Below are 23,411 nucleotides of genomic sequence, written 5' to 3'. Positions count from 1 at the left end.
AATGAAATGGAAATAATGATGATGATATAATTGGTATAATGACGGGACAGTAATGCAGTAAACCCTGCCAGATATTATTAAACTTTAATTTCTAGTGAATGCTTAACACTATAAGTGGAAGACATTTTAAATCCACAAAATAAATATAAAAAAAAACAAACAAACAGCTGAAGCAATAAATAAAACAGATTCTGAAGTCTGCAAATAAAATTGTCCTTCAAAAAAGGGGCTTGTCCTTTGTCATCCGGTCTGTGGTAGAAACAGAGACATGAGAAAAACAATCATGGAAATAGTAATTATCAAGCTTATTTCATTTATCATGTGATTACTTGATTCATGCACCAGCTTTTGTTGGTCTGTCTCGTAAAATCCCAGTGGAATGCGCTGAAGTCTGTGGCTGTAATGTGACAGCAGGTGGAAAACAAACTGTTTTTGTCTTTGTTTGGTTTCTATCATGTCTTAACTGTTTCTTATTGACATCCTTTTATAGGACAAAGCTTTTTACAAAAACCTGATTTTTTTTTTTTTTTTTTTTTCAAAAACGGCCCTGTATCCTCACACAAACTGGCTAACGGAGTTTTCCTCACAAAGACGCAGTAAACTGGAGTGTTTACATTCACTGGTTGAAGATTTAGAGTCCAGATAACCGTGTTGGACTCTGAATGTCCCTCTCTGGTTCCTGTTTTTCCTGCATCTATTTAAAACCCCTCAAAGTAATCAAAAAGCGGAGCCCCAAGGTAAGGTTAGCTGTTGTTTTTAGTGCCGCCGCGCTGACATGCTGAGGGACTTCAGTAAGCCTTGTTTGGATTCGCCTCAGTCAGGCACTGTGAAGCCAGAAATAGGCCGGGCATTACCAAAACCCAGAAGAGAGGAGGCTTAATCTCCTCTGAGGCCACTGCGGCCTTCTGGAGGGCTCACTGCAATTGTTTGACTAATCAATTGCTTGTTGATTATGCACACTCTCCCGGGGCCTTTGTCGCCTGTAAATAACACTAAATAAATGAAAGAAAAGCCAGTCAAGAAAGACGGTAAATCACGTTTGATAGACAGAAAAAAACAATCTTTTCCTCGTGTCGACTTGATGCCTCGGTTCCCTCCCTCCGTCTCTGCTAAAACTTGTTTGACAAGGTCTGGCAAGATCAACTTTGGGTGCGCCGGTCTGTCTTTCGGCATGTGTGTGTATGTGTGTGTGTGTGTGTCTTACAAACACACCTTTGTCTGCGCCGGTGTGGACGCAGCGTCCTTGAGCCTAAGGTGTGACTCGAGTCTTGGATGACGGCTTGTCAGGGTGAAGCGAGACGATGATGTTTCCCTTTTAACAAAGAGGGCTGACCTGTGGAGGCTTTGAAAACAAACAAACAAAACAAAAAAAAAGAAAACCCATCGGTCTTAGTAAGATTTTTCTAATTGCTGTCTTGCACAAAGAACCAGGATCAAGAGTCAGATACACTGCTGATGATTAATCTTTATTCCTAGCGAACCACTCCCACCGTCGACTGTCAGAGCGTGCTCATCTCTGACAAATTCCCCCGGACGGCTTGATCTGCATTCTGCAGGGCGACAGCAGACTGTGCAGCTCGGAGGCCGTTTGCGCAGGGGAACTTGTTTTGACAGAGCTCCAGGTGCCTCATTGTTGGAGATGGCATGGTTCAACAGATTTACCAATTAGCACCGGGCCAAGGGCACGGGAAAGGGTGGGGTAAAACTGGGGGGGAGCTGCAGTGATGGAATGAAGTTTTGAGTGAGGGAGAGAGGAGGGAGGTTAGAGTATAAGGAGTAAGATGATCCTTGACCTCATTTCCCCCTCCCACACCCCTTTTTCTTCCCAGCTGTAGCATGTAAAGGGATGAGGGGGTGGGAGGTTGAGGTGGAGCCACAAAGAGGAGGGGAATTACGTAGCAGAAGGAGGAGATTCCAGCTGGAAGTTGCGGAGCGAATTTAAAATCCTGCTGTTTGTCAAAGCCGTTTTTTTTTTTTTTTTCTGTCCCGTTCGAGTGACTAACCCTCCCTGTTACTCATCAGAAAAAATCTGCCTTTTTTTTTTTTTTTCCAGGAAGTTCGGGAGGGAACAGGTTGAACTGATTCTCCAGCTGTGCTCCGAGGGTTTTAGGGAGTTTCTGGCTGCAGATTCGTACATTGGTGTTCCGCGTGTTTCGGGCCGTAGATGCATTGAATCCAGTCTGCTTTATTGAGTCAAACAAAGGATTTCAAATTAGTTCACAGGTCCGTGTTTGCTGTTGAACAGCTTTCACTGCGAATAAGAGAAGTTTGCAGCCACTGTTTGAAATAAGCAATAGGAAATAACACAAGAAGGATGACCTTCAGTAAAAATTCAAAACAAAAATGTAGAACATGATAGAACTTTATTTTTATTCATAAGAGAAAAACTGTTATTTATACTGTTGCAAACAGTATAGTTTACAAAATATAATCCAAACATTTATTTATTTTAATTTTAATATAGACTTAATTAAAAATATGTTGCATGCAGCTGATATTTGCTGATTAGTTAGTAGGGCTATCTGCTCTGGCCGCCACCCAGCAATCAGCTACTTAACGTCAACATCCGTAGCTCTCCGTCTGTAGACTTCAGATGGCTTTAATTAAATGCTCACTGGAAATCAGTGTTTTTCTTTCAGGTGGGTGAAAAGTTGAACAGCCTTCCTCAGCCAGCTGACCTGCAGGGTGCAGCACAATGTGGCAGACCGAATCTGACATCTCAGTAAAAGGAGATGTCAGAGGGAAAATCTTCTTTATACCTTAATGCCAAATATCAGTTTGTGAGTAGCTGGTAGCAGTTAGGCCCTTTAATAATTTAGCATATCCTTCCAGGAAATCTGGAAACTTGAAGCGCATTATTAAACACTTTAACTGTCCCGATTTAGTATTCAATTTAAGTAAAACTATCTTTTAATAATCAATTTAAGAAACACTTCCCAGCTTTCTTGGCAAAACTCGCCTTATCTCCTGCGTGGGAAATGCCAAGTCTTGACCTGAACATTTTAAATTGGAAGTATAAAGTCTGTTCCTTCCTGCTTTCCTTCTTCCCTCCCTATCTTCCTTTAACAAGCACATGGGACCCTGGAGATTTGACTTTGGAAAAGTATGGAATTTGGCAACTATAAATGTTCCAGACCCCTAAAAATTATTCCCGACTAACCTTTCCCATGCACTACGTTATTAGTCAGTTAAACGACTCACATGAAGCCCAGGCCAGACAAGTAGCAGACCTCTTCCTTTGCAAGTTTCAGATCCGTGCGCTTCTTCGTGGCTACCTCTGACTGAAGCCTTCGGAAAAGCGTCTGTTTTTTGCATACGGACAAGCTGCTTGTGATTGAGAGTGACGGAGACAGCTTTTTGGAACTGGAAGAGCACGCTGGGACTACAGCGGGGTAAAAAGATGGGAGGGAAAACACGGAGCCCCGCCAAAATTCCCCAAAGGACAATTTACTGTTATGGATGGATACGCCGTCGCAGTCAAATTTCTGCTCTACAGACCGGACCGGGAAGGGAGAGGAATGCTGAGTGATTCCAGAGAGCACTTAAGCCGCCTCGAATTCAGGTTTTCTGTCCCCACCAGCCTGATGATAAGACAGGGTCTTTTCTTTGGAGTTTGTGGGGGTAAACATGGGGTGTCTGCTTTCTGAGTCGTTAAGCGCCGTCCTTGTGTATTCCAAACAGTTTGTCGGTTTGGAGAAGTCGGAACGGCTGCAGCTTCCCGGTTTATTTGATTTCCCTCTTTAGTATATAAGCAAAGACTTTCCTGAACTTTACCTGGATTTGGTTGACTGTGTTTTTTGACGTTTGTGTTGTCGTCTCAGTAGTCTGTGCAGTCCAGAGTGCTTGGACTGTTTCTTATTTCAAGTGTTGGTCCAAGAAAGGAATTGGATATGATCCTTATTTTCTAACCCAGACAGTTTCTTGGAGCGACTTTCCCCTCCTCCTGTTTTGTTTTTTGGGACACTTCCTTGACTTTTCTCGCGTACCACTGCAGGTGCACACATGCCTCAGTGTTATTGTTAAGCCGGCTTTTTTATAAATACAAGGCATTGCAAAAGAATCTGTTAGCATCAATCTTCAAGTCTTGCTACAGATTCTCAATTGGATTTAGGTCAAGAAGACTTTGACTGGACCACCCCAACACATGATTGTTGCAGCCATTGCAGCTCTGACTCGGTTTGAGGTCGGAGCCTTGCTGGACGGTGAACCTCCAACCGTGTCTCAGGTTTTTTCTTTTCCTTCTTCTCATTTAGAAATTATGATCACTGGAAAACCATGTTGAATTTTTTTGTTTCCCTCACATCATACAGCTGTAATTTGTCTGAAAGTTCTTCACCACCATGTTCTTTGGTCTTAGTGATGATCTCTAGGAAAACCTTCACAGACCTACTGTTTTTAAATAATACACTTTTTGAGATGGATGGCGGGCTGCACAGTGGCGCAGTTGGTAGAGCTGTTGCCTTGCAGCAAGAAGGTTCTGGGTTCGATTCCTGGCCCGGGTTTTTCTGCATGTAGTTTGCATGTTCTTCCTGTGCATGTGTGGGTTTTCTCCGGGTACTCCGGTTTCCTCCCACAGTCCAAAATCATGACTGTCAGGTTAATTGGCCTCTCCAAATTGCCCCTACGTGTGTGTGTGGTTGTTTGTCCTGTCTGTCTCTGTGTTGCCCTGCGACAGACTGGCGACCTGTCCAGGGTGAACCTTCCTCTCGCCCGGAACGTTAGCTGGAGATGGGCACCAGCAACCCTCCCGACCCCACTAAGGGACAAGGGTGTAAAGAAAATGGATGGATGGAGATGGATGGCTGGACTGGACTGGATTTTACTAAAGGGTGTAAGTGTAAAGGGGCTGAAGGGGCAAATTCAGTTTTAGATTTTTATAAGCAATGTATTGAATAGGGACAGAAAAGTGGAATCAGTCATGAAACAAAACAAGGAAAAGCACGACTGTAGAGATGAAGGTTCATGCTGGAGAATGGCTCAGCAGTGACAGCATATGAGCCTAGAAAAGTCTAAATTTGTCAGAGCACTGTGTTTTTTTTCTTAACTTCCCTCATCAGCAAAATGTGCCATAGACGCCCGCATCTACGGCCATGCATCGCCTGGGAAATCTGCCGCCAAGAAAGGGAATAAACAAGCCTGTCATCAAACTTCGGGGGATAAGGAATCCTGAATGCAGCACGACTGTCACAAAGCAGCTTCCATTTCATGCATTATTAACATTACCTAAACACATTATTTGTGTATTTTATTCATTCATTTGTCTTGTTAACATCCTCCTGGAGTGAGATAAACAGCACGGCCAGACCGGCTGCGTGACAGCCGCGTGTGAGATTTGAAGAAAAGAAGAGAGACAGCGGCGGGATTCTGTGGACGCCGCACTTCCTCCTCCTCCTCTCCGGCTCATTAAACGACGGCCAGGCGATGAATCGGCGCGCGCACTTTATCGACCCAGCCGATAAAGTTTTTTTTTGAAGGGGAATGGCGTCGCCTTTCCATCTGAAACATGCCCCGTTTCTCCATAACAAGGCGCCCTGTCTTACATCCACACACTTTCCTCTTACTTATTTAGTTAGTGCAGACAGAAGCAGCTCCTAAGTATGAGGCTTGTCCGCAGAATTTTGGCAGCTTTTGTTGTGTTTTCTCCTACGCCATTCCTTTTTTTTTTTTTCCTGTGCAGACTTCACAAACGGATATTTTAATTGGAACTTTTTGGCGCTGTCTCCATCTTGCGATAGAGTGGCAGACGAGTGAGCGAGTGAGTGAGTGAGTGAGTGAGTGAGTGGCTGGCTGGCTGGCGAGGCCGGGGCTGGGGCTGATTGGTGTGTAGCGAGGCATGCCTAAATCAACTGGCGGCATGAATAGCTCGCTTGAGTCTCACTGGCATTCACTGGAATCCATGGCATTTTTTTTATCCTTTCTCTGGAAAAAGTGTGGAATAACCAGCAAGATAGAAGGGAGAGAGAGGGAGAGACCACCTCCCACTCTGTTGAAGCATGACTTCCCTCTTTTTTTTGTTTTGTTGGTGCAATTTACTTGCCTTGGTGCCATCTCGCGCCTCCGTCTCTTTGTGCTTTTGTCAGAAGAAAGAGGCTCACCCTTGTTGTTGCCGTGCTCCAGCCTTACATTCACTCATTCAAAAACATCAATGCCCTTATGAAGTAGTCTTGGTTTTGTCCTCCTGCAGCTAACTGACTTAAAAGAAGTTGTAAATGAAGTTATAATGAGAGCCGATAAAATCAGCTCTGTAGATAATGCGCGATCTGTGCTTTTTAAAGTGATAGTCAGCCTTCAGACTGGGCTGCAGAGTCGGTCACGATTCTTTTATGTACTTTTGTGTTTGGACGTCTTAAGTGCTTTACAAGATTACTGAAAGAGAAGCGAAGATCATTGCGTGCCTTCACGTTTACCTTGGACAAATTAAAGGAATTATGTTCAACGTTGGGGGATACAAGTGCTTAAACGCTGCTGAGTCAGCGCGTGTTTAAACCTGCAATTGTCAATAAAACAGAAAACACTTGACTCACCGTTTCCTTTCACTGCAGATTATAGAAGCAGCAGCAACCTGCGGCTGCTCTGATGGTTCTGTCTGTCCGTCCGTCCGTTTGTCCATCCATCCATCCATCCATCCATCCATCCATCCATCCATCCATCCATCCATCCATCCATCCATCCATCCATCCATCCATCCATCCATCCATCCNCCATCCATCCATCCATCCATCCATCCATCCATCCATCCATCCATCCATCCATCCATCCATCCATCCATCCATCCATCCATCCATCCATCCATCCAGCCACCCAGCCAATGGTTGGTTTACCCATCCAACGATTTGTTCATTTATCATTTCATCCACCCTTCCAGTGATTGGTTTATCAGTGGATGGGTGACGGGTTTGTCACCCATCCATTGCTGGGTTGATGCATCCATCCATCCATTCAGTTTGTCTTATATCTCTAAGCTAATCTGTGTCTCATCAGAAATATCTGCATTGACTTTGTCCTGTAAAATGGGGTCTGCATTATCTGGGAGATCGTGAAATTTGGTCATGAAACACGTGAAAGTATTCCGATTCGAGGAAATGTCCACTTCCCGACTGGAGGGGATTCAGCAGCGAGTCGATTGCTAATCCGGAATGACACTTTGGACTCGACTCCCGCTCCAGAGGGAAAGCTTTGCTTCGGGCTGCAGCAGCGGCAGGAAATAATGCAGACCACATGTTGGAGCTGCGCATCTGCATAAGTTACACACCTGTTCAATCTGTGGCCGGTGTCGCTCTACTCAAACGCTGACCTCTGGTGCCAGAGGCAGAGCCGCCATGCGGGTCCGGGTCGGTTTGGAATCACTGTAATCCTGCCTGGTGTAATGTAACCGTTGTTTAAAATTAAGTGTGTGTGCAGGTGTAGCTGTATACTCAGTGAATGCACATAATTGATGGGTGGGGAGGAGGGGGGTTTGTGCAAATGTGAACGATAGCGGGCCTTTCTCCTTGGATTCTTAAGACAGTGCTGTGTAATTACCTGGCCTGCTGCCACCGAGCCCCACCGGAGCAGAGCCAGAAAGAGGAGCTTTGTCTTTGCACAACAACACACAGCAGCCCCCATCGGATCCCAGGGCCCTGAGTTTGTTCAGCTTAGAGTCAGGAGACGAAATGTTGGCTCCCGGCATGCAGGCCAAGTCGGGGGAAATTTCTGAACATTATCTGAGCGCAAAATGTAACTTTCGTCTGTCCTTTCCCGCTCATCCCAACAGAAAACTCGCACTAATACGTCTCTGTTTCTGCATTCTCAAGCACTCAAACCCCTGGCGGATAATGAGAATTGTTAACTAGTCAAGTCTGACTTATTTATACTAACCGCTGAAGTTAAATCCAGGGCCAGAGGCCAGGCGGAGTTGTGAAATACTGCACTGCTGCTCCAGATTTAAAAGCTCGTAACTGACAGACGCAGACAGAAACGTGTCCAGCCAATCAGAAGCCAGGCGTGTACGCCGAGACAGATTTACGGCTTTGGCATAAAAATACATCTAAACGTGCGTGTCACTGGCCCTGCCACCCCAGGGGCCGGAGTCGAGGCAGGCGCATGCATGAAGCGCCGAGTCAGCCCGCCGCTCCACATACTTTAATTGTTTTATCGCCTCAGCCTCGATATGGGGGGGGGGGACAAGCGAGGCTTCTGCAAAAACTTGGCACTTCAAAGGCTTACCTCCCCAAGTCTTACAAGTTGCCTGTCTCTTCCGAGGAGCCCGGGCTTTTGGAGGGTGAGAGAAAGGGGATTGGGGAGGTGGTGTGGAATGAGTTTGATGGGCTAATTGTAGCCCCCAGTGGACGCAGGCACGCATCACAGTGGGGGTGAGTGGGTGGCTGGTAGAGCAAAGGCTGCACAGGCTGGAAAATATTCCCTGAAACTCCCTGGAATATCGAGTCCCGTCAAGAATAAACGGATGCCTTTAAATACTCCTATCGTATATCACTCCACAGTATATGGGTTTTTTTTATGCCAAGAGGCTTTATGTATGAAACAGATCTGAAAAAGGCATGCAGAGTGGCCTGCTGAAGTATCCCCACAAGTATTTGAACCTTTTTATGTTTCCTCACACATTTAAATTGGGATTTTATTATTACTGAAATGATTAATCGGATTAATCACGATGAATCGATTCTTGAAATAAACAAATTTTGTAATTTATTAATCCTTAATTGGAGTATGCAGACTCATGAAATGGCAATTTGCTGAAAAAACAACACACTCATGTCAAAAATATACAAAAACTACACACTTTAATCATTTAAAATAAAATAAAAAAGATGTTTTCTTTGAATATGTCCTACCCATAACTATTGGATCATATTCTTAAAAAAAATCTCCTATTTGTACCTGTAGACAAAATTTAAATAGATAATTTTTTATATTTATTACAAAGTTAATCTAAAAAATAATAACCTGATTTGTCCTGCAGTATAATGATAAGTCAAACAGAAAGGGCTGTGATTTCCACATCTGGATGTTTGAAGATTTTTATTATTTTTTTAAATACGCAGAGGCGTTCTTTGCTACAAATGATCAATCATTCATTAAAGGAAAGCAGTTTTTGCAATGCAGGCAATTTTGATGTTTATTTAGTTCTTTTGTTTTTTTAATTATTGAAATTATGGACATCTTTTAAAGTTTTTCTGATATTGTATATAAAAGGATGACAATTCTGCACATTGTTCTAGTTTTTTTATTTGATATTTAATCAATAAATCGTCATAATAATCGATTACTAAAATAATTGCTAGTTGCAGCCCTAGATTTTATGTTGCAGACATTAAAGTCTGATGCGTGGTTCTCAAAGGCCGCTACTAAAACCCCCCCAAAAAAGCTGAAAAGTGTGGTGTGCATTTGCATTCAGCCCCTTTTAAACTGATACAAGTAAATAAAGTCTTGTGTGTGATTTAAGCTCACACACAAGACTTTAGCTGTTTATTAGAGGATATTATTACATTGATGAAGCGAGTTAATCAGGAAAGCAGCCATATTAACTCTGGAGGTTCTGCAGCTCAGGTGGGAGAAACTTTTTAGCCTAAATGCAAACCGCTAAGTGTGACACAAATCTCTAAAGTGGTAAATAGTTCCTGATGCATTCTTCTCATCAACATTACCACTTGATTCAACAGGGTTCCAGCAGCTTTTAGGTTTTATCCTCATTATCTGCATCAAAAAAAAAAAAAAAAGCCAAATCGGTATCAAAAACTTTTGAGCGTTTGTGTCAGTTCTTCTGACTTCACTCACCACTGCCAGTCTGGCAGGTGTACAGCGAGCCACAGGAGTAAAACGCAGTTAAAAGCAGAGAGGCACAAGGAGATGACACCGCAGAGGAAGCAGCTCGTGTAGGGTAGGGCCTCGGCTGGGAGAAAATCAATGGGAGGGAGCACTTCCATACACGGAAACAGCACAATGGGAGGGAGAAGAGGGAGTAAAGATTTTTCTCTTTTTTTTTCTTTTTTTTGAAACTGGAAAATGATGCATTTGTTTTACCCAGGGAGAGCAAAAAGCAAAGACGAGGGGAGAGAAAAAACACTCTTCAGAACATCTTTTGAAAAAAAAAAATCTGGTTCTTTGGTGAGGTTGAGTTGTGTGGTTAAGGTTTGTTTTATCCAACTGTGCGGAAGCGTGTGTAGCTGTCTTTCAGGTCTCTTTTTAGTCGAGGCGCAGAAAGACTACTCATGGCATGTTCAAGGGCACTCGGTGGACACGGATGCCCTGCAGGAGGCGGAATTATGAATACAACATGAGTAAACAGACACCTACATATACAGCTAAAATAGTACGCATAGTACTTGGCAAGACAACCGTCTTTTAGAAGCAATTTGAGCCGGTCCGCAGCAGCTCGGCCTTCCCCCCTTCTTCTCCTTGCGAGGGTCATTGATAAAGTCTTGCGGGAGAGAGAGAAAAAAAATCGGCTCTAATTTGCCTGATAGTGGAATAATTTGCACATTGGTGGTAATGTATTCCTCTGTGCATTCCACCAGTACAACCGTTTTAGTATTCATTTTAGTGATAAAGGATTTTTTTTTTCCTTTCCTTCCCCTACACAGCAGCTGTGAACAAAGGATACAATAGCGCACAAACTTGAAACACAATTCCGAGCCGCAGCTTTGAATGGCATTCAGGCTTCACTGCGACTGAGCGAGCCCCATTCAGCGAGAGCGCGCGGCGGTTTGAAGAGATGGTATCGAGTTGCCTGCAGATGGAGGTCAGTGTGACTGGCACAGTTGGCACCTTGGCACGGCGGCGGCGGCGGTGCTCACATTCGGGAAGGATGCGACGGCTGGCGGCGGCTGGCGTTGAGGGTGGATGGGGGTGGTGGTTGTGGTGGGGGGGTGGAGAGAGAGAGAGAGAGAGAGAGAGCAAAGCATTCTCCTCACTTCTTCTCCTTTTTATTTTTTATATTGTCTGTGCTTCCTGTTTTGAAAGCCATTAAGGAGCAAATTTCCTCACAGCGAGCGGGGAGATGAAAAGGGCCCGGGCTTTTGAAACGTGTCCAAGCGCAAATGTGAAAACGAGGGGGCGAATGATAGCTATCTGTAAACATCCCTGTCGAGGGGTCGACGGAAAAGGAATTGTGAGGAGAGTGGGGTTGGGGGGGGAAATGATACATTCATTTGCGTGTTTTTTTTTTTTTCTTCTTTTTTCTTTTTCTGATTTGCTGATGAAAGCGATGCTGCCGTTTTTTTGTTCCCAGCCAGCTGTATTGCTCTTTTCACTAACACACTGATGTGTCAGGGCAGAATCGCATAACTACCACTAAGCCCCCCCCACCCCCTCCGCGCTTCCCCCCAACCGGTCCCCTTCCGAAAATGCTTTGTGACATCTGCATCCACACATGTCTGCATTCACTGTAGCCGCAGAGTATTTATGGACGAGCTGCTGTTGTCATCCATTCATCCCCACACGATCTCTGATCACGAAAAGTGTTTTTCTCATCGTGCCATCATCAGGGTTACCTGCTCAACCCGACTCCATTCAGGTTTAACATCTGATTGGTTGGCTTAAAGTTTATTTACTTGCCTAGTTCCTCTACAGCAGCAGCAGTACATCGGTGCTGCAGACTCTCCTCCCCCCCCTCTCTCTTCCTCCTTCGCTCCCTCCTCTACCCCACACTGCCCCCAAGCCTGGCCAGTCTGTGCCTCTTAATAAAACCGACAGCCTCTAATTGGGCTTAATTGCACCCTTCGGGCGTCGTCAAAAGGAGTGTTGCTAAACAAACTGCAGGGTCTGCAAGCGGGCCTGGCAGTTTTCTGCGGCACGTTGGCCGCCGAGCCCATGCCTGCAGGTTTCTGCAGGAAAACTGTAAAGATCTGCAGCGCACGTAGCCTGCCCAACATATATGCAAACTGGGCAGCAGTTGTAGAAATATAAAGAAAAGCCTTTTTAATTTGGAAGTTATGCTAACAGAGTAATATTTCAATCATTTTATTGCTTTTTTTTTTGTTTTTTACAATATTTCATGCACACTGTGGTTTTCTTTTTTACTCGTGATTTCCTGTGAGCAGAGCCTTAAACCTCACCACTTCTCACTGACTCCCCAAAGTCTGTAGGACTGATGGAAGGGAGGACCTGCATGACATTCTTAGGGTCAAATCAAAGATGGAACCTCAGGTTTGTGACCTAGACTCAAGTTATATTTAGGTCATGAGATTTTGCTGGACAGAATGGCCTATGAACCCGTCTGGACCAAACACAAATAGAGATCCACCGACCGTCCTGGTTTGGATTATTTCTAGTTTTCTCTGAGGTGTGACATGCTCGATTTACATTTGACCGATTCTGAATGTTTTTTTCTCTAAGGACTGTAACAGATAAATGAGGAAAAATACGTTGTGGGCTGTTTGATAGGGGTAGTAGCTTTGAATCCAACGGAAAACAAAAAAGTATTGAGATTATCCATATGTATACACCCACCGATACGCCCCTAATCTCTGTCTGATTGTTGTTAGACTAAAAAGTATGTCAGTAGATCTGAATAGCAAAATATCATTTATTTTAGCAATTCAGTTTAAGCAAACGCTTATTTCTGTTAACTTTGTTGATTAACTGATGAAAACCCACAATTCAGTTAATCAGAAAATTACAATATTTCGTAAGGCGAAAAAAGTATGTCAAGTGGAATTTACGCACTTTTTTCCTAACACTTGCAACATGGTCAATATCTCCCAAACTTGAGAGTGTGCTTCACAATCCAAGGTCGTTGCTGCTTTTTTTTTTTTTTTTACATTTATTTTTCCTTGCACTAAACTTTCCATTGCTACATTTTCTTCTTTAGCGATGACGTTTTATTTCCAGTGATGAATCTTCGTCATGATTATGAAGGACAGAACAAAACTTTAGTGTTTAAAACTCTTTTTTTCTGTCTTTTTTTGTGTATTTTATGTCCGAAATGAACAGAAATGAATGACTGTGGGTCTAGATCATTTTCACTTTGATAAATTAAATTAGTAAAATCTTTCATGACATTCTTTTTTTTCCTTTTGCATCTTGCTTATACATGCTGAAGAGTATTTTTGACCTACAGATGCATCAACCAGAGTTCTTAAAATTAGGATATATATTTTTTTTTTTTACATTATCTGAATCTTGGCAATTAGGGCTGATGAGATGAAAATTGGACGATTCCCATCCGTGGCCGATTGATTGATTGATTGAGTCTCTAAATAAATACAATGTCAAGCCATCCTTGGCAGCATACGACAGAGCATAACCACTCATTGGGAAGATGCTTCTTTACCAGAGGCACCATCTTCTAAATGAAATCTGCTAAATCTACTCAGACTGGAAAACAGAGCGTCTTTTCTAGGAAGCATCTACAACTCTCGGTGTCAGAGGAGCCTTTTAAATCCCAGTTATTATTTCATCTCCACCAAACACATCTCTTTTCTGCTTTTCAGCTGCCTAAGAAAAAAAAAAAAAAAAGATGGTGCTACTTCATTCCAGTAGCACCACCTCCTGGTTGACGGGTGGGGGGCAACAGTGACAGAGGCTCTCTTTGAAAGCCTGGTGGAGCAGGCTGTAGCCACATGGGCCTTTGCCGGGTCGCCGACCGCAATCGATTCAAACAAGATTAGGCCGAACCTGTGAAACGGCGCCACTCTGAAATCCCCCTTCTTCTTTTTTTTTTAAACTTCTACTCCCATATGTGTGTTCCCTATTTCCTCGTTTTATAGGCCCGGTTTGTTCCGGAGACAATTTCGATGCAGAAAATGTCCCAAACTGTATAATTTTCATGCAGGGAAATGCTCATAAGAATAAGTCATACTGTGTGTTTTCGTCTGGAGTTTAAAAATCATGTAATGATCCAGCAGGGCCTCCAAAAGACTGGAAGGGCCTGTTCTTTTAGGAGCACATAATTAAGACACAGAGGCTGAATATATAGACTGAAAATATAGAGGAGCAAGCCAGTCAGCCTCAGTCCCAGCCTGTGGTTTTGTGTTTTGCTGCCCTAGACTTGTGTTTGTGTCTGTCTGCGTGTGTTTGCGTGTGTGTGTCTGTGTGTGTGTCAGCAGAGCGAGCAGCATGCTATAAAAGGCTGCTGAGTTGAGCCGTAGCCTCTCTGTGTGTCGGGGTCACGGCGAGCCAAACTGCTTGTGCGCATTCAGATAGTCGGTGTGTCTTTGTGTGAAGGATGCCGACCCGCTGCCCGACCCAAACTTTCTCCCCCCTCCTCATCCTCGTTCCGACCTCTGCTGCCTCCGTGTAAATCACCGCTACTGTTCATCCACCGAAAACACACACACCCTGCTCGTTTCAGTGCTTTGTCACTCTCTAATGATAACTATCCATCAATGGCGAGGGGGGCGTTGCTGTTGGAAATGAAGATGGATTGAATTAGCGTCGAGCGTGCCGGCCGCTGCGTTGTGGCGGCAACCCATAATTACACTGTCAGGACCATTGAACCTCCCCCCTCTACCCCCCCCCCGCCGTACGAGACGTTGAACTTAACACATTTACACCATTGTTGATTACAAGGTCTTTTAGTCGGAGCAGCTCCACATCATGTAGCTCCTAATGGCAAGTGGAAGGCCCAGTCGTTTGCAGATGATCAGTGCGCGAGGGAAGTGGAGCGGTCGCCTGCAGGGAGCTGATTGAGAGGCTGCAGCAAAATTCACACCAGACAATGGTTTGGCACATTGGTGTAAAATAAAATCAACTAGAAGAATCAGGTTTGTATTAGGGGAATCAGTTTAAAGCAAAAGAAAAATATTCATCTGTGTCTTGACTTTTAAAAAAAGTGTAAGCACTTTATGAAACATTTTTTGTTGCAGAAAAAACTTATATACGGTTGCGTCAAAAATAATGTTGCATATCGATTCATTGCAGTTGGATAATGTTATCTATAACGTTTATTTATAGATATTGTGATTTTGATATGAAGACTTAGGTGAAAATATAGTACAAAAACCTGTTTTGCTAGAAAAACACACGCGTACCAAGCTAATGTTGGCTTATTAATTATCAGGGCTGTCTGTTCGGAGGGCCATCCAGCGAATAAGAATAGTCTCTCCTAGATTACCAGTTTTACTTTTAAAACAGTCAACGTGACTATTTTTTGCAACAGGAATCATTTAAAAGTCATATTTGTCTTTCTTATAACCTACAGAAACATGTACTAAGAGAATGAGAAAGGATCACAATGAGAGGATTTGAACTTCCTGCTTCTCTCTCTCTGCTGTTTGGTCTTTCACTGAATCCATGAAACCTCCTTTTCAGCTCCTCTGATATTTGGGGTCAAAGTTCAGATACTGTTTCAACTTTTGAGATGCTAACCACAGTGGCTAATTTCTCGTTGATCGCCTCTGATCAGTCATAAGGTGGTCAAGTAATAAAACAATGTTTTTTTTTGTGACACACTAAATGCATCTAAGCTGAAACCTTTTATCAGTGTGTAAATGCATCAACATAAAGAGAAGTTCTGTGAAAGCACTTTTTCTTTATAGTTTTTCTGTTCACATTTAATCAGGACTAAAATCAGGAAAGTGATCATGATCAGAATCAGCAAAGTCAGAAATCTGTCCGGTAACCTGATTTATTTGTCTCGACTAACTTTTTTCTTTTTTTTCCCCTGTAATTAAATTTAAAAGACTAATTTTAAAATTAGCATCGGAAATGCTGAATGACAGCAAAGAGCTAAACGTACAGTTCAGGCAAAACCATCCTTTGCTGCTTCTCCCCTTTCGTCTCTGAACGGAAATTGGGCTGAAGTGTTTGTTAATAAACACGTCCAGCCAAACTCAGGGAAACAGACCTAATTTTCCTATAGAAGCACACAACTCGCTGGATCTTAAGCGAACCAATTAACCTCACCTCAGCTCATTAAAAGCTCTCCTTTCATGGCCAGAAGCAGTAACTCATCTGCCTACACGGGACATGAAAGCGCAAATTTGTCCATCCGAAACTCTTAAAAGTAATTGGAAAAGGTAGATATGAAGGGCCAGTAATCCGGGAACACAGCCCCAACTTGTGTGAAGTTGAAAGCCGATGTGATTATAGGGAACAGCGGCACGAGCGGAAAGATCACGCAGACATTGTCATGTAATTTGGAATGTATAATCAGCTCTGGTTTGTATGCAGCGGCTCCTAAAGTCAAACTGCAAAATTGGGACAGTTGAACTCGAGGTCACAACGTGAATGAGAGGAATCTGAAGTTCTCTACAGATTTTCTGGTCAAGGGAAACTTTCTTTTTGTTGTTGTTGTTCGGAAACTCCGAGGAATATTTGCTGTGGCTACAGTGTCTTCTTGGAAGCTTTGGAATTGGGACAGGAGGGAGGATGAAAAAATGATTTCTTTTCTGCCACCAAACGTGCAGCGCTGGTGTATTTGGCATGTGAGAGCCCAGCTCATCACATCCAGTTGTTGCCTTCAGGTTTTCACTTTCAGTCTCATTGAAAGTCCATTTCTGTCACCCCCATATATGAGCATCAGTATTAGCCATAACATAAGGATTACAGCAGAGTAATTTCATGTGCACAAACGTCTTTTTGTTTTTTTGTTGTTGTTTTACCCTGCACATTTCTTCCAGGCCTTTGTTGAAGCCATCTAATGGATTAATGGCGTCGAGGGGGCAATTCATTCAGCTCTTTCCGTTGCAGACGTGTGCGGCTCACACTGTGCGCGCGCTCGTCCGGCCAGCCAATCTCTGTCATCTGCATCAAAATAATTACAGAGAGATAAATGCACCATTTGACCGTTTTCACAGCGATCTAATCTGAAGCGGGGCAGCGAAAGCGCACGGGAGGGGAGATGATCAAATCCTCGTTTAATGGAACTGATCGCTGCTGTGTGTTCCACGTTCAGCCGACAGCAGCGTTACAGATGCAGCGCCTCATCTTTTCGTGCATTTAGCGTTGCCCCGATTTGTCCCTTCTGGATTTTCTGCTCAGATGAGAAATTAGACCAAAAACTCTATATGGTTTTTGCTTGCTAGACCTGTTTTTTTTTCCCTCTTTTTTTTTTTTTTTTTTTTTGCACAAAGCAGCTCAGATGTAAGACTACAAGTGTGGGGCCTTTTGTGTCGAGGTCAGGGTGGGGATGAACCAGAAGTGTATTGGTTACAGCCATAACGCTCTGCACGTTTCCATCTCCTTTTAGCTTGAAGGCAAAAGCCGAAATCTGATTAGCCCCCATTATAAAGAGTGATATTTTCATCCCGCCGATTCTCGGCACTGCGTCAGAGCATTCGGCTGCTTTTAATGCCGGGAAAAGCCTGCTCCTTTGACAGATAGTAGATATCCCCGACATCGCTTGTTTGGACATTTCTGTCTTTTGTGACATGGACTACAAGACGCACAAGAAAATAAAAAGCAACTAAATAATGTCAAAAGATCAGAAATCAATGGGCCGGAGGAATGTGATCCTCGCTGTTCTGTGTTCGACTGCACCCCCCCCCCACCTCCCTCTCTCTCCACTTGCCCCCAGTTGCATTACGAGTGTCTTTCCACCAGCCGCTAAAGTTTCCTTTTGTTCGCCGCCTTTCGGAGCTGTAACTCAAGCACGAGGAAGCCGTCTGACAATGTTTGGATATCGGCAGAAAATAGCCCTTTTACTTAAAGGTTACCGGTCGAGGTTTATTGAGTTACATGTTCATCAAAAAGAGGTGAACCATGAGAGAGCTTCATTAATGCGTAGGTTTGTGTTTCACGTTTTGATGCAACAGCGATGGAGAGCAGCAGGAAATGATCAATGACTCTGTGAATATTTTATTTTTTTTTAAACAAAAAAGTAAATCCCAATATATGATTAAGAAACACATGTATAACGGAAGCAAAAAATGTATATGTAACCTATTTAAATTGTATTATTTCATTTTAAATTAACATGATAACGTTCGTAATGAGTAAATTATCAAATCACCGAACTGATCATAATTAATCAGTGTAATCCACCAGTTGTTCGGAAAATAAACAAAATCTAATAATGCGTTTAAAATATTCCATAAGTCTTCTATATCTTCAAATAGACATGGGGGGGGGGGGGCCTTTAAAGTATTTTATTGCTTTAATCTGATAATAGCTCCCCTCATTGGGTAAAAACAGACACTACATTTATCAGTGTCTGGTATTTCTGTTAAAACCAGAGGTCACAGGAGCGCTACTTTATCGCACTCTTTTCTTCTTTGCTAAAGAAAATGTTGGGACTCCCTTTTAAAATAATTTTTCTGGGTTACACTAGAGGTTACCGTATAGGGTTTCAACTTCTGTGGGAGTTGTGATCTGTTCTAATGAGAAAAGGAAAATGCAGCACCATAATGCTTTGTGTCGCCCACTGTGGCTGAGAGATAGACACGGGATTTAAAAAAAAAAAAAAAAAAAAAACATAAAGAAAGAAATGGGAAAAAACAATTTCTGGACATTTCTGGGAGATAAATTAAATTTCTTTGCTATTTGGAGGTCTCCTTTGAAAAAACGCAATTGTAATGAACACATTCAAAACTGGAGAATAGATTTACCCTCGGCTTCAAATGAGCCAGCGTTATCGGACTCCGTCATTCGCTCTTTCCCATTTTCGAGCTGCTAATTGATGTTTTTGATGTCGCCGAGAAAATTGAAGAAAATGTCATGTGTGAACTGGCGCGGAAGTTAATAAGATTGACTTCGTCGACTGAATTCACAATGAGCGAAAGGAGAGGCGTATAAACGGGGGGGGGGGAACCGCTGCGAATTCGCCCGTTCCATCTGCCGAGGGATGAAATCGACACCGGGGTACGAACGGGGCCCCGTAGAGGGTGATACCCAGGGACGGCGCGTTCACAAATGCTCCAAAAAAAATGTTTTCTCGTCCTTCGAAGCAGTCGAGTTTTGTTTTTCTTTTCCTAGTGATTGGAGTGCATGAGCAGCTGTTTTTCCAGAGGGCTCCCGCCTCGGCTTGGGTCCGGCTTTTCTGTGGAGGCTTCTCCTGGGGCAGCCTCTTCCCCACGGATCCAAACAATACTTGTTTTTTATGCTGTTTTGAGTCTGAAAAGCTGCCCAAGCTTTATAGAGGTTAGATTAAGATGAGGCTAAAAGATGCACCGATATCAGTTAGGGTCATTGCATATGCTTGGCCAATGTGTAGCCGAGCCTGAACTTAAATCCCCTTAAATAAAAGGATAGAAGCGCCACCGAGGTCGCGCCATCTTGAGCCATTTATCGAATGTTGGCTGAGAGCCAGATGCACATGGTTTATCACCTTATTAGCCAAAATATATTAAGGTTTGATAAAACTATCCCTCATTTTCTAATATTTATATATCGGTTTATATTAATCTTTGGCGTCATTATTTTTCGCTGATATTTAATTGGGAAATGGATTAGTTGACTTTGGTTCAGTGCTTCTGATTATTTCTCCCCTACATAAAGGGGACTGAGCTAAACCCTCCACCCTCCAAACCCCCCCAATACGTCCAGCACCCCTAAGCGCTCTTCTTTTTGAAGACGCCAAACAAAAAAAAAAAAAACAACAGAAAAAAAGTGCCCTTTGCTAGCGTACGGCCCTCCGAGGATCACGGCTAAGGGACATTATTCTCGGAATAGGCAATTAATTCCACTGGCAACGATCGGTTCGAGCGTCTTTCCCCGCCGCCCCTCCAGATGCCCTCCTCTCCACCCTCCGCTCGCCATTTGAAATGCTAACACGATGAAAAAAAAAAAAAAAACGTTCTATTGGTCCGTGTCCCTCGGCTAAGCCAGCCGCCGCGGGCGAAGAATTTCATCGACTGATGAGACCACAGGCGTGCCCGATAAAAAGGTTAACCGTACGTGACACGCTCTCCAAGTAGCCCGCAGTACCTTGAACTCTCAAGTTCTGTAACTTTTATTTGACTTTTTTATTGTTGCCGAGTCTGAGCTTGTTTAGCCGCTAGAGCAGTTCGCTGTTCGTGTGTTGAGGACAATCACGTTTAACGTGACTCTTCTTTTATTTGTCTGTTTTCTTTTCTTCTCTGTAATAATAAGGACTTTATTATTATTACCGTTGTTTTTCAGGCCTCGCTATTTAGCAATGAATTTTCATTTCTGTTTATTTTCCAGCTTTTAATTATTTAATAGATTATATTTTAATCAAAAGCACTTCTTTTTGAAGAGTCAGGTGGCATAAGCTGACAATGAATAAAGTCTGCAATAATAATGATATCAATAATAATATTACTAATACTAATAATACTAATAAGTAGTTAATAGCGTTAACTATTATTATTAATAATGGCTAACTATGTCTTTCTAATTATATTAATGTTTATAATAACCGATATTGATTAAAAATGCCACTATGCCATTACTACTATTGCTACTTCTACCAATATAGTATTATTATTATTAATCATAGTTATACTAATACCATTTTACCACTACTACTGTTACTACTAATAATAATAATAACAATCTCTACTACTACTTTTAAGTAGTAGTATTATTAACAATAAAATTATTATACTGCTAACAATAATGGTAATGCTGCTGATGATGAAGACATTAATGACACCACTACTACTACTACCAATAAAAAACTCTACTACTAATGGTAAATAATACTACTAATACTACTCCTTCCATTTCTACTGATCATAATAGTGAGTATGATGATAGTTATATTATTAAAGTACTGCTACTACTTATAATAATAGTAGTAATACTATAAAAAATCAGTATGATACAGTTATTACTACTTGTAGTACTGCTCATCCTACTGGCAGTAATAGTATTGATGATTATGCTTCTACCTTTACTGCCATCATCCCCATAATAACAATGATTACATGAGTAACACTAATTAAGACTGTTAAACTGCTGCAGACGTTCCAGTTAGCATACATGATGTTATCACTGTGTTGGGTTTTACTGCAGCGCGGCTCTGCTGAGTGAGAATAAAGAACAATCCAAGATGGCACATTTCTCTTCCGCCTTCAGGAGAATCCGAGGTAGACTGCCAGAGAGTGGGAGGAGGATTCCAGGCTCTTCTCAAATTGTTAGTAAAAGATATATGGGCACAGAATAGGTATGGCTGCTGCAATAGCTCCAACCCCATCTTCCCATGCATGTAAACACACATGCGCGTACGAGCACACGCGCACACACCTATGCACATGCAGCGAGTGCTGCGCGAGGAGGACTGAGGCAGGTGGCTCCCCATGGCTGCAGCTTCATGACAACATGCCATTAGAAATAGCAGGCCTGTTGATCAATCCTGCCGACATGACAGCTTCGCCGCGAGGCCTGGCTCTTTGAGTGCCGACGCCGCGGCAGCTCCCTCTCCCGTTTCTCCCCACTAATTGGTGAAGGTTTCTCTTATATATGCTTTTGGCACAGGGCTTTTCTCTCTCTCTCTCTCTCTCTCTCACACACACACACACTTTCTCTCACTCTCTCTCTCTCTCTCTCTCTCTCTCTCTCTCTCTCTCTCTCGCTCTCCACCAGCTCTTCCTCCTCCTTTTCTTCTTTTTCTTCCCTCTGTCTGTTTTTTGCTTTTTTACTTTTAGCTTCACCTCCTCCCCAGCCCCTCTTCTAATCTGACCATATTTAGCTCTTTTTCTCCCCTCTCATTGTAAATATGCCGCAGACACACGCTGATTTTACACAACTATACGAAATGAAATTATCTTGTTTGCGTTTCAATCCAACACCGTCACGTTGGAAGCCATAACTTTGGGGGAGCTATTGCAAGCGGGTTGAGTAAAGGGAATGTGTGCGCCGCGGGCGCTGTTCATTGGCAATTTTTTTATTTTTTTTTTGTGGGACTTTTGGAGCCGAGATTTGACATTGACTCTAGGCAATGTGCATCAGCGCGAGATACACAACGGGGATCAAGCAGAAAAAACATAAAGTCTTCGTCATGTGAAATGAAGAAGAAACAAGGCCCTTTGATAGATTTACATTTTTTTAATTCACACACTAAAATAAAACACAATCTGCTTAAAATTATGTAAAACAGAAATATACAATGACTTTTAAGCTGTTTTTTTAATCTAATTACTTTTTTTTTTTTTATGCTGTTAAACTGAAAAACGTCAAATCATTTGTCAGGATGCGGCTGCTCCCTGACTTCTGCGGCGTCTTAATTCCACCCTTCAGCGCCACCCACTCTGAATCGCTCCCAACTAAATAAATGAAGAAGTTAAAGGGAAGGGGGGGGGGGAGTGAGATAAGCACACATTAAATGTTTAACTGTCTCGCATTTATCATCTGTTTTACCCCCTCTTAATTAAACAGACGCAGCTTATCCTCGCCACTCTTCCTGCGCAGACACACGCACTCTTCCCTGCCTTTCAGCGCTGGAGCCTGAGCGCAAACACCGTCCTGCCGATGATTAATTTAGCCGTCCCTATTTGTTTTGTTTTTTTTCTTTTTCTTCTTCTTCTTTTTTTTCCCTCCGTCCTGCAAAGTTAGCAGCTCAGTGGAGGGTAAAACCTGACTTTCTGCCTCTCTCTTCTGTCTGTGCTGGATGTTTAGTTGCAAAAAAAAAAAAAAAAATTATGAATTGAATTGTCAAACCCATAATAATTTAAGTTGGTGTTGCTTTCTGTTGAAAATGACCTCCACCCAGTGGCGCTAAGACATTATATATAAATAAATAAACATATAGCACACAGCATTAAATGCAAAGTGAAGGTTTGCCTTAAGCAAAGGGGGGGATGCATTTATCACACAGTAGTGCTGCTATCTCCCACTCTGCATTGTCTGTCTCATCGCCTTATTACAAGCCGTATTTGGCATGAAGAAGCCCCATCTTATCGCCGGCTCATTGTTTTTTTTGTTTGTTTTTTTTAACGCCAACAGGCGAAGCCCGTCGCCTCATGCTAGTATTTCCACATAGCGTTGCATTTTTTTTTTCCATGCAGGTGTGCTGGTTTCTTTTGTGTCCCTGTGAATCTGAAGCTGCACCCGACTTGCCGACGCTTTGCTCGGTTTCTTGGGGGGCATCGGGCAGGCGTGGTGGTGCTGCTGGTAGGGGGATAGGAGAAGAAGGAAGAAGAAGGTGGTGATGATGGTGGGGGAGCAGGGAGTCGGAGCCCGAGCTCGGAGGAAGGAAAAAGAAACAGGAGTGGAATTGGGGGGTTCCTCTGATGCTCCCTCTCCAGATCCGAGGAGCGGAGCGGGGATCAAAGTGGCTTGTTTTATGTGGTGGGCGCAAGACTTTGAAGTCCTCCGAATCACCTACAGCACTCACTTCATCAAGTTCACTAGTGTCTTAATAGCAGATCAATAAATTTCAAAGTCGGAGAGTTAATTTGATACCGGCGCTGATGTGATCACGCTGGGCCGCCGAGCTGCTCTGCTCTGCTCGCTCTCGTCTCCTCCTTCACCCACGCTGCAGCCGGCTCAGGCTCTCTGCTCAAAATAAAACACTCTGGGCTTTTTCTCTTCCCTATTTCTAAAACCACAAAAACAGTGAACAAACTTAT

At 43.1% G+C, this 23,411-nt stretch overlaps 1 protein-coding gene across 20 annotated transcripts in view; it reads left to right on the top strand.

Annotated features, from left to right (window-relative positions):
• tcf7l2 (transcription factor 7 like 2) overlaps positions 1-23,411 on the top strand; it is a 107,328-nt gene that overhangs the window by 46,144 nt on the left and 37,773 nt on the right. The window lies entirely within an intron of this gene.

Source organism: Poecilia reticulata, linkage group LG19 (genome assembly GCF_000633615.1).
Source record: "Poecilia reticulata strain Guanapo linkage group LG19, Guppy_female_1.0+MT, whole genome shotgun sequence".
NCBI lineage: Eukaryota > Metazoa > Chordata > Actinopteri > Cyprinodontiformes > Poeciliidae > Poecilia > Poecilia reticulata.
Note: the sequence above shows the minus strand (reverse complement) of the source record. Positions and strands in the feature narration are given on the sequence as shown.